The 11,284-nt window shown below is 41.8% G+C and overlaps 1 protein-coding gene across 4 annotated transcripts in view; it reads right to left on the reverse strand.

Annotated features, from left to right (window-relative positions):
* GRM3 (glutamate metabotropic receptor 3) overlaps window positions 1-11,002 on the reverse strand; it is a 105,374-nt gene extending 94,372 nt beyond the window's left edge. The window contains exon 1 of one of the 4 annotated variants that reach the window (XM_062631941.1): window positions 10,254-11,002. The gene's annotated coding sequence lies outside the window, so the exon portion shown is untranslated. Of the gene's footprint in view, window positions 1-9,506; window positions 9,660-9,683; window positions 9,815-10,253 lie in introns of those variants that run through there. The other 3 variants (XM_062631944.1, XM_062631943.1, XM_062631942.1) reach the window with 3 other exon arrangements.
* Between the last annotated feature and the right edge of the window lie 282 nt (window positions 11,003-11,284).

Genomic DNA, 11,284 nt, shown 5'->3' on the forward strand with positions numbered 1-11,284 from the left:
CAAAGAAATAGTACAGAGAATTTCTTTGAGGACTGTTGCATTCAAGACAAGGGAAGTCAAGCCATTCATCAGCTGTACTCATCTTCTGGATACGGGTCCAAATGGACAACTGGAAAAGGTCCAAAAGAAAACAGCAGGAATAACAAGATTCTAAAAAAAAAAAAACACTTGCCTGAAAATAAAGCAATTATTTTATTGAATCAAGAGGAGTTGACTGATTGGAACATTACATAAATGAGCGTTAATCTAAACTCTAAACCCTTTGTTGTATAAAAAGATGGAATGGAAGAGAAAGTACTAAATTGCTTTTAATTTCCATAGCAGAGAGGACAAGAGTGAAAGGTTTGGTTGCAAAAAGTCAGATTTAATCAAACTTTCGGAGACCTGCCCATAGGAACAGTGAAGCACAGGCATGAGCTGTTGCAGGAGGCTGTGAAATCTCTGTTTTTGCAGATTTTAAAGGAATCATTCAACAAGTATCAGTTAATAAAGACTTAGAAATAGTTTATGCTAGCTTTGGAGGAAGAGATGTATCAGATGAAGTCCCTACTGGTGTCATTTTCTGTGGAACTCTACATGCTGCATTCAGGATGGTGGAATATTGTCTACAATCTTTGAAAATGAAGAAGCTTACATAAAAAAGGCCTCTTTCTGTCCATTTCTATCCTAATGGATACTGCACCTATTCACGATAAGTTCTAATTGGGACCTTGTGCCCTTGCCAGGAAATCACAGGGACTAAGAAACTATTATTCTCTGCAGCTGCTCCCTGGACATTGATTAAGGTATCCAGGTCTAAACGGAGCTATTTATTTGCTTCCTTCCTTAAAAATGTTGAATGTGGGACAGGCAAGCAGATTGAAAGGAGCTTGTGGAGGCTTGACTCCACCTTCTTACTTACTGGCTGACATACCTAGACCAGTGACATTTCAGGGAGTGGGAACATCTCCCATGGATAAGAAAGTAACAGGATATTACTGGGTCAGACCATTCCCTGCTGCTACAACTGGATTCCTGAATTCACATTTCACCCTTTGGCCAAGAAACTTGGGCTTCAAGTCACCTACCAGCTCCCAGGAGCTGGCATTACTTCCAGACTAGATTCTCCTTCCTTCCTTCCTTCCTTCCTTCCTTCCTTCCTTCCTTCCTTCCTTCCTTCCTTCCTTCCTTCCTTCCTTCCTTCCTTCCTTCCTTCCTTCCTTCCTTCCTTCCTTCCTTCCTTCCTTCCTTCCTTCCTTCCTTCCTTCCTTCCTTCCTTCCTTCCTTCCTTGTTTATCTGAGCTTGATAGTAAAGGTATTAGCATTAATCTCTAAGCTTTGTCCTGGATATCTTCTTCCAGGAAAATCTTGGTCAGATTGGCTGATATCACAGAGAATTTCAAAGTCCTTAGAAATCTCAAAATTGTAAATGAAACAGTAAAAAGAAATCTGTTTTTCCTTATTCACCAGAGTGACTATAAAGCTGTTGAATTGCATAATATTTCCAATAGACCTTCAACCAATATCTGAAACTGTTAAAACAGAGACGCTTTCCCCACATTTTCCTTCTCTGCCTTTCACAAATGATGGTTCTTTTAACCTCCTTCTCCCCTCTTTGTTTGCTTAGAGGATCAAAGCTTTGTTATTTATTTCTTTTTCCTCCCAAACAGTTTTTGGAGTGTTAAAAACCACCACCAGTATACTCAGTTTACATTACAAACAGGTTAAAATTCTTAGCCTGTCAGAGCTTTTCTCCTAGGATACCAAGGGAAGCAAAGTTCAGTTAAACTGTACAATTAATTGGAGATCACTTCTGAGTGAAGAAGAAAAGGTTGTTTTAAGCAGAGCTATTCTCTTCTTGGAGATTTAACGCCCACTTCAGAAAGCAAAATTATTATTCTCTGATAGTTATCTCATTTTATTTGTACTCCTGGAGCTACCGCATTAGGTCATCTTCCCTTTTCACTCGTAAAATCATATTAATGAATCAACTGTGGGATTAGCCATATGTAAATACATCCTTATTGACAGCCGCATTGACAAGTGAATGGATGAAAAAGGGCATGGACTGCATGTTCCTTTTACTAAAACAGCAGTCGTTTTTGTTCTGCTTTCAAGACTTGTTTCTTACTTATGAAGAAAAAGTTCTTTTTCAAGGTAAATGTATCCTGTAATAATCATAAGATAAAGAAGCATGTGCTGGATGGTTTCAGAGTATTTGGCTGAAACAGACTTCAGTATTGATCTACTGTTCCCACACTATTTTTATATTACCATATATATCTTCTATACATATTTATTTTTATATTTTACTACCCTGTTCTCAACATCTGAGAGCAAAGACCTGCCTGATAACTTGACCTACTGCTTGAGTCCCATGTAGAATGGGACTGCACCTCTTTAAGGAAATGCACTGTCCATCTCATTGTCTGTTTATGTCAGAGCTCTTCTACAGCCCTGCTGGTTGCAAGAAAGGAAGCGAGCAAACACAATTAAGAGATCCCAGTGGAATACACTGAAAACAGTTGCAAGGTAGATTTGACAAGTGTATTTTAGTGTGTTTTTACAGAGTTTGGAAAAAAATGCTAAGAAGATTCCTATATTTTTCTTTACACTCACTAGTAAAAAGTTTTTTTTTTTTAATTATTATTATTCTTTTTTAGGAAGATGTCATTCTGTAGTAACATTTTGTGGACAAGTATTCCATAATGAGGAAAAGCAGACACTCATTATTGACTATGCAAATAATGTGCTGTGCAGACCAACATTGTAAGATATCCTTTTCACACAATTTTGCTGAAGTTTGATCCAATATTACTGGATTGATGTTCCATGTCAGTGTTTTTTCCCCTGCTTTCTGCAAGGCAGAATTAAATACTGATGAAGTACATCTGTTATGAAGTGAAATCATGATCTTTCATCTGTTGTGTACTGAAACATCTAGAATCTTTTATAATTGAACCAAATTAGGTGTCAATTAACATAAAGTGAAGGTGTCTTTCTGACTGACTGAACATTAGCAAAATGCTATTAAAAATATATCATAAAAAGCCAAAAAGTTTATGATCATATTCTCAACTGGTGACACTCAACAGCCAAATAAATGTATGTCCCCAAAAATTGTAATGAGGCTTTTTGAAAACTCCCTCATCATGCTAAAATCAATTATATTTTCATATAAAATATCAATGTTTAAATGTCCTTGCAGATAAATATAATTTTAGACAATTCTTAGCCATGTGAGCTGATCCAAACTACTTGTTCTAACCCCTCAGAACCAAATTCTACATTTCTTGCTGCACAATATACTTATCTTTGCCACCATCCTTTTGTCTATCTGTTTTCTCATGACAAGACACCGAAGTGAGGAGCAAAAGAACACATCATTCTATGAATTCTGGAAACATCTCCAAATTTGCTTCTTGATTTTTATCAGATTTCTGGCTTTGTGATTCTAACAGCAGGGTAGCCAATTTCTGCTGCGCATCACAAATGTAAGGTAATATTTTCAAACACTAGCAGAACAATGTCTTCTCATGCTTTCCTGATTATTTCTTCACTGGATGATGCAATCACTGTGAATTAAATTACTAACAGTATAAAAATATAATGATTACAAAATAATACAGAATATGCTAGGCAGTAAGCACCAGATCAAAAGGCAGCTTAGCCAAAAGACCTCCTATAAAACATACATGTAGAAATGTTCACTCAAGCACAGCTGCAAGTCTCCCACCAGGAAGGTATGGCACATGCAAGCTGGAGTATGTATGGGATCTAAGAAGCCTTAATCACAGCTATTTTATATAAAATATATATGTATCTCAAATATGTATAGAAGATATATATGTCAACCATCCTGATGCTGATCTGTACATTAAAATGGTGAAGGACTGCTATGTGTAGCAAGACAGCCAAGGTTGACAAGGTCAAGAATGATCAAGGAGCCTCTCAACAAACACACTAGCCACATTCTTCACCACGGAGGACTGTATCTAGCCCACAGGATCCCTTTATTCCCACAACAGAGGACTTTATTCCCACAACTCCTGTGCCATCTTAGCCCTACTGTTACATGTCTGTGGAGCAGAAAGCCACACCACTGATGAAACAATATTCAGGGATTTTTAGGGATGAAAAATTTTAGGAATAAATTTAGGGATAAATTTTAAGAATTTAGGGATGAAACAATATTGTGTGAGATTTCCAAACCCTTTTCAAATGGTGTTCTATCCTAAACCTTTTAAGTTGTTGTAATGGTCATTGGTTTAGCACACAGTGTACAATGACTGCTGCAAACCTCTAGTGTCCCTGCATGCTAGGTTTGGCATCTGACATGCTAGTTTTGCTGTAAGAGGTTTACAGAGTCACACCATACAATTAGGCAGCCGCTTGCTGGCCACTTGTTTCAGCCAGACTCTTTGCAGGTCTAATTCTGGAGAAGAGTCCCAGTACTGCCAAATTCTCAGACTCTGCAAATTGCCTGGAGCATCCTCCCTCGCAGACTGCAAGATAGTATCTCAGCCTAACAACATGTGCTTTTGAGGGCTAGCCACCACAAACCAGAGAGGCTGAGGCTTTGCAGAGCTCCATTTCATGCAGTTATGTTAAACCTCTTCAGATGCAACATTCAGGTAACACAAAAATTGTCCCTGATTTGAATGTGGACTTGTTAGTGGAGCTTTCCATGGGAATGGAAGCTAATGTATGCCTCTTGCTCTATTTCTCAGTCACTTCATCCTGCACACTTTTTGCTGTTTTCTACCAGCACGCCTTCTGCTAGACCAAGGTTTTACACAGTTTTCAGGTTTACTTCACCTCCTTCCTCATGACTAGCCCAGGCCCTGCTTCCCCCTCTGTACCAGTGGGAAGTGACTTCCCTATACCATCCACCCCTTCTCCTCTTCTTTTTTTTTTTGGCTGTCCCTGCTTCCAGCCTTTGCCTATGTTTTTCTCCTGATTTAATCGCAGTCCCAGCCCTTTCATTTTTCTTCCTTGTTTTATTCTTCTCTTTGCTCTCTCCTCAAGCACCCCTCATTTTCTCAAGAGCAGTCCTGTTTCTTCTCACTTGTGTAATCTATATGTCCTTCTCAGCACCCATCCTCTCAGGCACCCTACTCCTTCAGGGATACTGTAAACTGACATACCCATCATTCTTCCCACAGATACCTTCCTTTTAACATACTAATTCTAACATATTAACATACTAATCTAATATAGGTTCTGACCTGTAAATTTCCTGACTTTGTGGTCACCCACTGAGCTTTTGAATTTCTTCCTTGTCTGCAATTGCTTGGTTTTGCTCTGGAATCTGACAATCTCTGTATTTCCTTAGCATAAATTTGCTTGAGCCTCCTTTGCTTCTACTGCACTGTCTCTGGATTTTACCTGAAGTACATGAAAGTTTCACCTCTCTCCTTTCCTCAAGGATATGCTTGATTTGTTGATGTGTGCTCACTGTGTGCTGATACCTGGTAAGACTTCTTGGTGACCATGGATCAATTCTTTTACATTCCATCTCTCCACCTGTCTTCTTTATCTTTCTTACTTCAAATTACCATGGAAAAGAGTCAGCTCTAGACATTTTCTCTGCTAGCTCACTGTTCCTTACATCTCTGTTGCAGTCAATATGTCCGAATGCAGTCCTCTGCCTGGATAAAATTTACATTTACCACTTCCATTACAATATTTTTGCCATGTTAGTTTGGTCTCAGGATAGTTTCTAATCTCTTTAATGAGAGTGTCTTCTTCACCAACTTCACCTGTTTTACAATCTCTTCATCTCACAACTGACTTACTATTCCATTTGCTTCTTTTTTCCCAGCCTGGTTACTCATCTGAGTCTTCACTGCTCTTTCTCTCCCTTGCTATTAAGCTATTTTCTTTTCTTTATTTTTCCCATTTAGTCTCTTACAGATCTTTTTTTCCTCAGTCTTCTTTTTTGTCTTCATAACTTTTTTATTCTCTATTCCCTTTTCCAATGGAGAATTTCAAGGTCTCACAGCATCCGCCAAAAGACTGCTCCCAGTTCCCATTTCACCCATGAAACGTTCATCAATCATTCCCACTATAAACACCCTGCTTGTTCCATATTTGACATGGTTTATATACTTGGTCATCACCCTGTATCCCTTCGCATGTGCTGGGAAAGAGACTTTCAAGGTCAAGGTCATCAATACTATCAAAGTCAAGCCACTTGCCAGACTTTAAAGCACTCACAAGGAAGGCTGCCTCATGCCTTTGCATGTGGATAAATCGCATCTCGGAAGGTTTGGAAAAGCTGCTACACTGTTACTTAGGTTTTTGAGACAACCCACTGATTTACATGAGGAGCCCATATGTTCCTATATAAGCAGTACAATTGCTAACTACATAAATGTTCCCGTAATCTCAGCATAGCTATGAACAATAGCACTGTAATTGTTCCAACTACATCATTTTGTATTTGAGAGGGCCACTATGAGATAAAAGCAATATGATTCTGCAGCCTTTTATTGTGTAATTTGCTATAGCTCTAGTAAATTCTCTTCTTTTTGACTTTAATAGGTTCATAGTGATTTACCCCCTATGAAAATCTGCTGCATTGCTGTGGAAAGGCAGCTAGAAACAAGACAGCAGATACCTTGCAGTATTTTTGAAAACCTTAACGTTCTTGAAATAAAATCTAGGAAACCTCATAAGACAATAGATAAACCAGCAAATTCATTTATGTCACACATTGGATTTTGGGCTCACCTGAACAAGGAACCTATTGAACAAATCTGTAATAGTTAAAGTACTTCTAACAATGAACTCTGCTTTTGTGTCAGTGGGAATACCTGACAATTGCACTGAGGCTGTTCCCAGACATCACTGTGCACAGGAGGAATTCCATTTTGGTTTTGGCATTTTACACCTAATACTAAAATAAACTCATGAATTTTAAGCAAATTTGTATTTTTATAAGATGAAATATGTCTCAGATTTTTCTGCCAGTTTAGGGCCAGATTATCACGGTGAAAGTTGGCCTTATTAAGTTCATAGCTTGGAACAGTCACAGGCAGAGATTTAGGAAGACAGTACACAGCTCCTTCCCTGCCACCCTTGGAGCCCAGGTCCACCACAGTTGTGCTCTGCGATGAGGTGGCTAAATCATCCTTCTGGTCACCCCTTCCTGTTGGTTATGGATACCCCTCCACCCAGGGACACCCAAGCACATTATTCTCCACACTAGTAGTGAGCAAAAGACAATCTTCTCTTCAGTTCTATGACCCAGATTAAGTTCTTCATTAAGCTTTAAACGAGCTGTCAGTTTTATATCAACAAGCAGACAAAAAAAGCCAGTCAATATTACATGATTTTCTCCATCAGAGCTTATGTAGCTTACTGTGGTTAGACATATTCACACACAAACAGTGACGCTGTCTGATCTTGGAGTGTGTCAAGCATCTCTGTGTTGTTCTGTGGCAACCTGAAAATAATAGCATGCCTAGCATGATGTCAACCAGAAAAATTAATACTAGCTGATCAATAACCGGAGTAGAACAAGCTGGAAGAAACAAGGTGCAGAAATCCTGGTAAGCATTTTACAGGGCTTTGGAAACAGCTTTCAAAAATTGAAAAGAGAGTGAAGTCCCTTCAGCTGGACACTGTTGGCAAGTTCAACAGCCTCATAGACAGGTTCTCACACCCCATAAAAGCTTTAGGCTGGATTCTCAAATCACACTGCTAAACCAGATGTTTGGTGGGTACACACTACTGAATTCTTGTAGACCAACAGAAAATTTAGCCCATGAGGTTTAAAGGTAAAACTGCAATTTGTCTACATAAGTGACATTAGAACCAGGTCATTCAGGTTTTATAGTGTTTTATATGGGACTCTGCGACCTTCACATTCTGTAGGACACTTCCGCAGGAGAGTTGTGTTTGCACAAAGCATCCAAGTAGCTTTTTCTTAAACATCTCCTTACACTTTCTTTACTTCCAGATTCAGCATTTCCAAATTGTGCTCATGCAATGCAGACCACTGAGCTGAATGATATGACTGCTTCTAATGTATTTCTTTTGTTTTGGCTTTCCAGTCTGATTTAGTACTTAGCTTCATCACAATTTACTTACTTAAGTATAAAAACATTAAGTGAATCCAGAAAAATACTTCACCCCTGCATCTTGCTTTAGATTCACTCTTTCAATGATAAAATTAGAACCTTACTCCTAGACAAGGTGTCAACATTTGCCTAAAAAACTTTATTTGTAGAAGCTTATAAGTAGGTCATCAGCACATGCAACACAGACAAACATCAACAGTGATTAGAAAACCATCTTAGCTCCAGGATGAAAGTCTTGGTTTAATGTACTTGATACCAATGCTTTTTTGCTTGTTTTTAAATTACAGGGCAGTTAATCAATTAGTGGATTTCCCACTTTGAAGTGTGTTTTACATTCCATATATAAAGCAGGACTCCAGAAATACTGAGAGCAGCAGTGGACGGCATCATTCTTTAAAAAAAGGAGCAAACAAAAACAGCCACAGAAATTGAAGTAATAAATATTCTAGAAGAGGACAAATTAGCTTGCATTGCTCTACAAGGCATCAGTTTATTAAGCAGGATTTGCATGGACCATTACTGATTTCACTCAGAGAGTGAGCGTTTAAAAAGTACAGATTTTCTATTGCCCTAATTGCAAATAAATTAGTTTAATGTGCAATTTTCACCAATGTAACTGGGGAAGTTACATTTGCTTGTAATATTTGCATTGATGAACATAAACAATGGCACAAGGAGTCGTAACAGTTTAGGTGTAGTGGAAGAAAATGAGAGAAGTCATTTCCCTAAAATATGGATTTGGTCAAGTGGGCTGTGTGCTTTTCAAATTGTTTTCTTGCATATTTAATCAGTGTAAGACATCCTTATGCAAGCTGAAATAGGTACCAGGCTGTGTCCCAGGCTGTTTTTTTTTTCACAGTCTTCAGGCTGAGATGTTTTTAAAGCTGACTGAATTATTTAAAAAATGAACTAAAATCATCTTCAGCAGGTGGCATAAAGCAAGAAAAAGCCAAAGAACTCACAAACTACCAGCAAATCCTCAGTTGAGTTCAATGCAGTATTGGGAAGATGCCTTGTTTTTCAAGAAGTGCTTGTTTTTCATCAGGATTGCTGAAATACAGGGATGTATGCTCAAAATGATCCATGGACACCCTACAATGACCTGGGGGAGAAACCCCCCGCAAATCCTACCTACACAGTGGCATAGATACACTTTCTCACACCCACATGTGTATTTCAGCAGATACATGTGCCTGACACACACAGGAAAGATACATACCCAAACATCTCTATGTCTACATAGTTAAACACTGTCTAGAAATAAACCCACATTCCTCTGAATCTATACATGTAATACACCTTTATGCATCCAAAGAAACATGAGTGTAGATATACACACATACACACCCAGATACACAGGGACGTAGGCAAGGCACATACATTGGCACGAACAATTCTAGAAGCACACATGTATACCTATGCAGCTGGATGCATACTCACATAGACAGACAGACAGGAATATATGAGGGAGAGTTTACATTGGCTCTATCATCCCTGCTAATTTCTCCTTTCTTTTTGGAGTCTTCCAATTTTAGGATCCTGTAGTGAGCCAGGTCCCTGCAGGGGAGATACCTCAGGAGGAGCAAAAGCACTTCCAGTTTCTTTAACGCTCCCTACCTCTCTCTCAGCAGCAGATCCAGGGACATGAGCTGGGTATCCAGCATGGCTCTCCCAGCTGCTGGCTTGGCACTTTCCACCCCAGTTAAGGGAAGACTATAGGATCGCAAGCTTAAGATCTCCTCCCTTCACCCCCAAAGCCTGCGTCTGAGGAAGCAGAAACCTCTGGGCAACATCTTGACACAGCTGCTCTGCCCTGGGCTATCCAGCCCCTTTCTACCCGTTTCCCCCCTCCCTCCATAGTTGAGGACTATAGGGTTCCCCCTGCATCCCACCTGCCCTCTGCAGGTGTGGGAGCCTTCGCAAACCGTTACTCTCAACTTTTTCCCTGGTGCACTACCCGCAATCCCCCGGGCAGCGGCTGCATCTCATCGGAAGCACAGGAGGGGGGTGCGGGTTGCAGGGACCCGGGATGCAAGGATCGAGGCTGCAGGGAGTGGGATGGAAGGACCGGGATCCGGGATGCAGGGATGTGAGGACCGAGATGCACAAATCCGAGGCGCAGGGTGCAGGGACTGGGATTTGTGATGAAGGAAGCAGGGTGCGGGATACCAGTACCCAGCTCCTTACCGTGGAACGAAGGTAGGTCCCGGCGAGCGTCTCCAGCTGCTCCCGGGCATCGCGGGCTTTCCGATGTGCTCGTTAAAGATCCACCGGGGAGTCTCAGCCCCCAAACTTGTGTGAGCTGCTTCCTCTGGGAACAGTCACACTTTCTCCCCCCCACCTTGGATCAGATCCCGGTAGAAACTCATCAAGGCCTCCTAAGCTGACGGAGGTAAGGAAGGAGGAGAAGCGGGAGGGAAGGATTGCGATCACCAATCGATGATCCCGTTCCCTTCCCCTCTGCTCTGGAGAACCCGCTTCCCGTTCCTCTGAGCAACTTTGGCTATCCTCGGCCAGGCAGCGCCTGGTACCAGCGCTGTGAACTGGGGTCCCTTTTCACAGCCTGGCATCTTTCTAGATTTCCTCTCCTTTCCGGATAAAGAGGATTTCTGCAAAGCTTTAAATTAGGAGGCGATCTATAGTTGGGAAGACAAGGAGTGAGAGCCCGCTCCCGGCACCCGGCGCGTGCAGCAGCTCTTCAGCGGAGGGGCCGGCAAGAGGCGGATTCCTACCGCTTGTTTCTTTACTGCGTTTCTAGCTCTAACTTTGAGGCTGGCTATTGCCCTCGGCGCTGCGGGGAGCGGGGCTGGGCAGGCAGCCCTCGGGCGGAGAGGAGCCGCTCTCCGCACGCTGCGAGGCTGCCGGCCCCGTGGCTGTTTAACCGCGCCGGCAGCGAGGGCAAGAGCACAGCCCGGTCCCGGGGGGTACACACGGGGGGGGGGGGGGGGGGGGGCAAGGGGACGCTGCTGTCGCCTGGCAACCCTGCATCCCTGCCCGAGCATCCCTCCTCCAGCGCCCTGATTGGACGGGGACGGGGGGTGATAAGGAGGGCGACCCTCCGAGGATGTTGTTCTCTGGCTCTGAGGCTTGTCGCATCCTCAGAAAGCTGGGAGCGGGCAGAGGGGGACTGAGAGCAAACGGAAGAGCAAAGGCAGTTCTAGGTGTTGTATCACGGTACTCCTGCCTTCTCTTTTCCAGCCGGCTTGATAAATCTGCTT

The sequence above is a fragment of the Pezoporus occidentalis genome, unplaced genomic scaffold, assembly GCF_034315485.1.
Source record: "Pezoporus occidentalis ecotype Australia unplaced genomic scaffold, CSIRO_AGI_Poc_V1 ctg38, whole genome shotgun sequence".
NCBI classification, from domain to species: domain Eukaryota; kingdom Metazoa; phylum Chordata; class Aves; order Psittaciformes; family Psittacidae; genus Pezoporus; species Pezoporus occidentalis.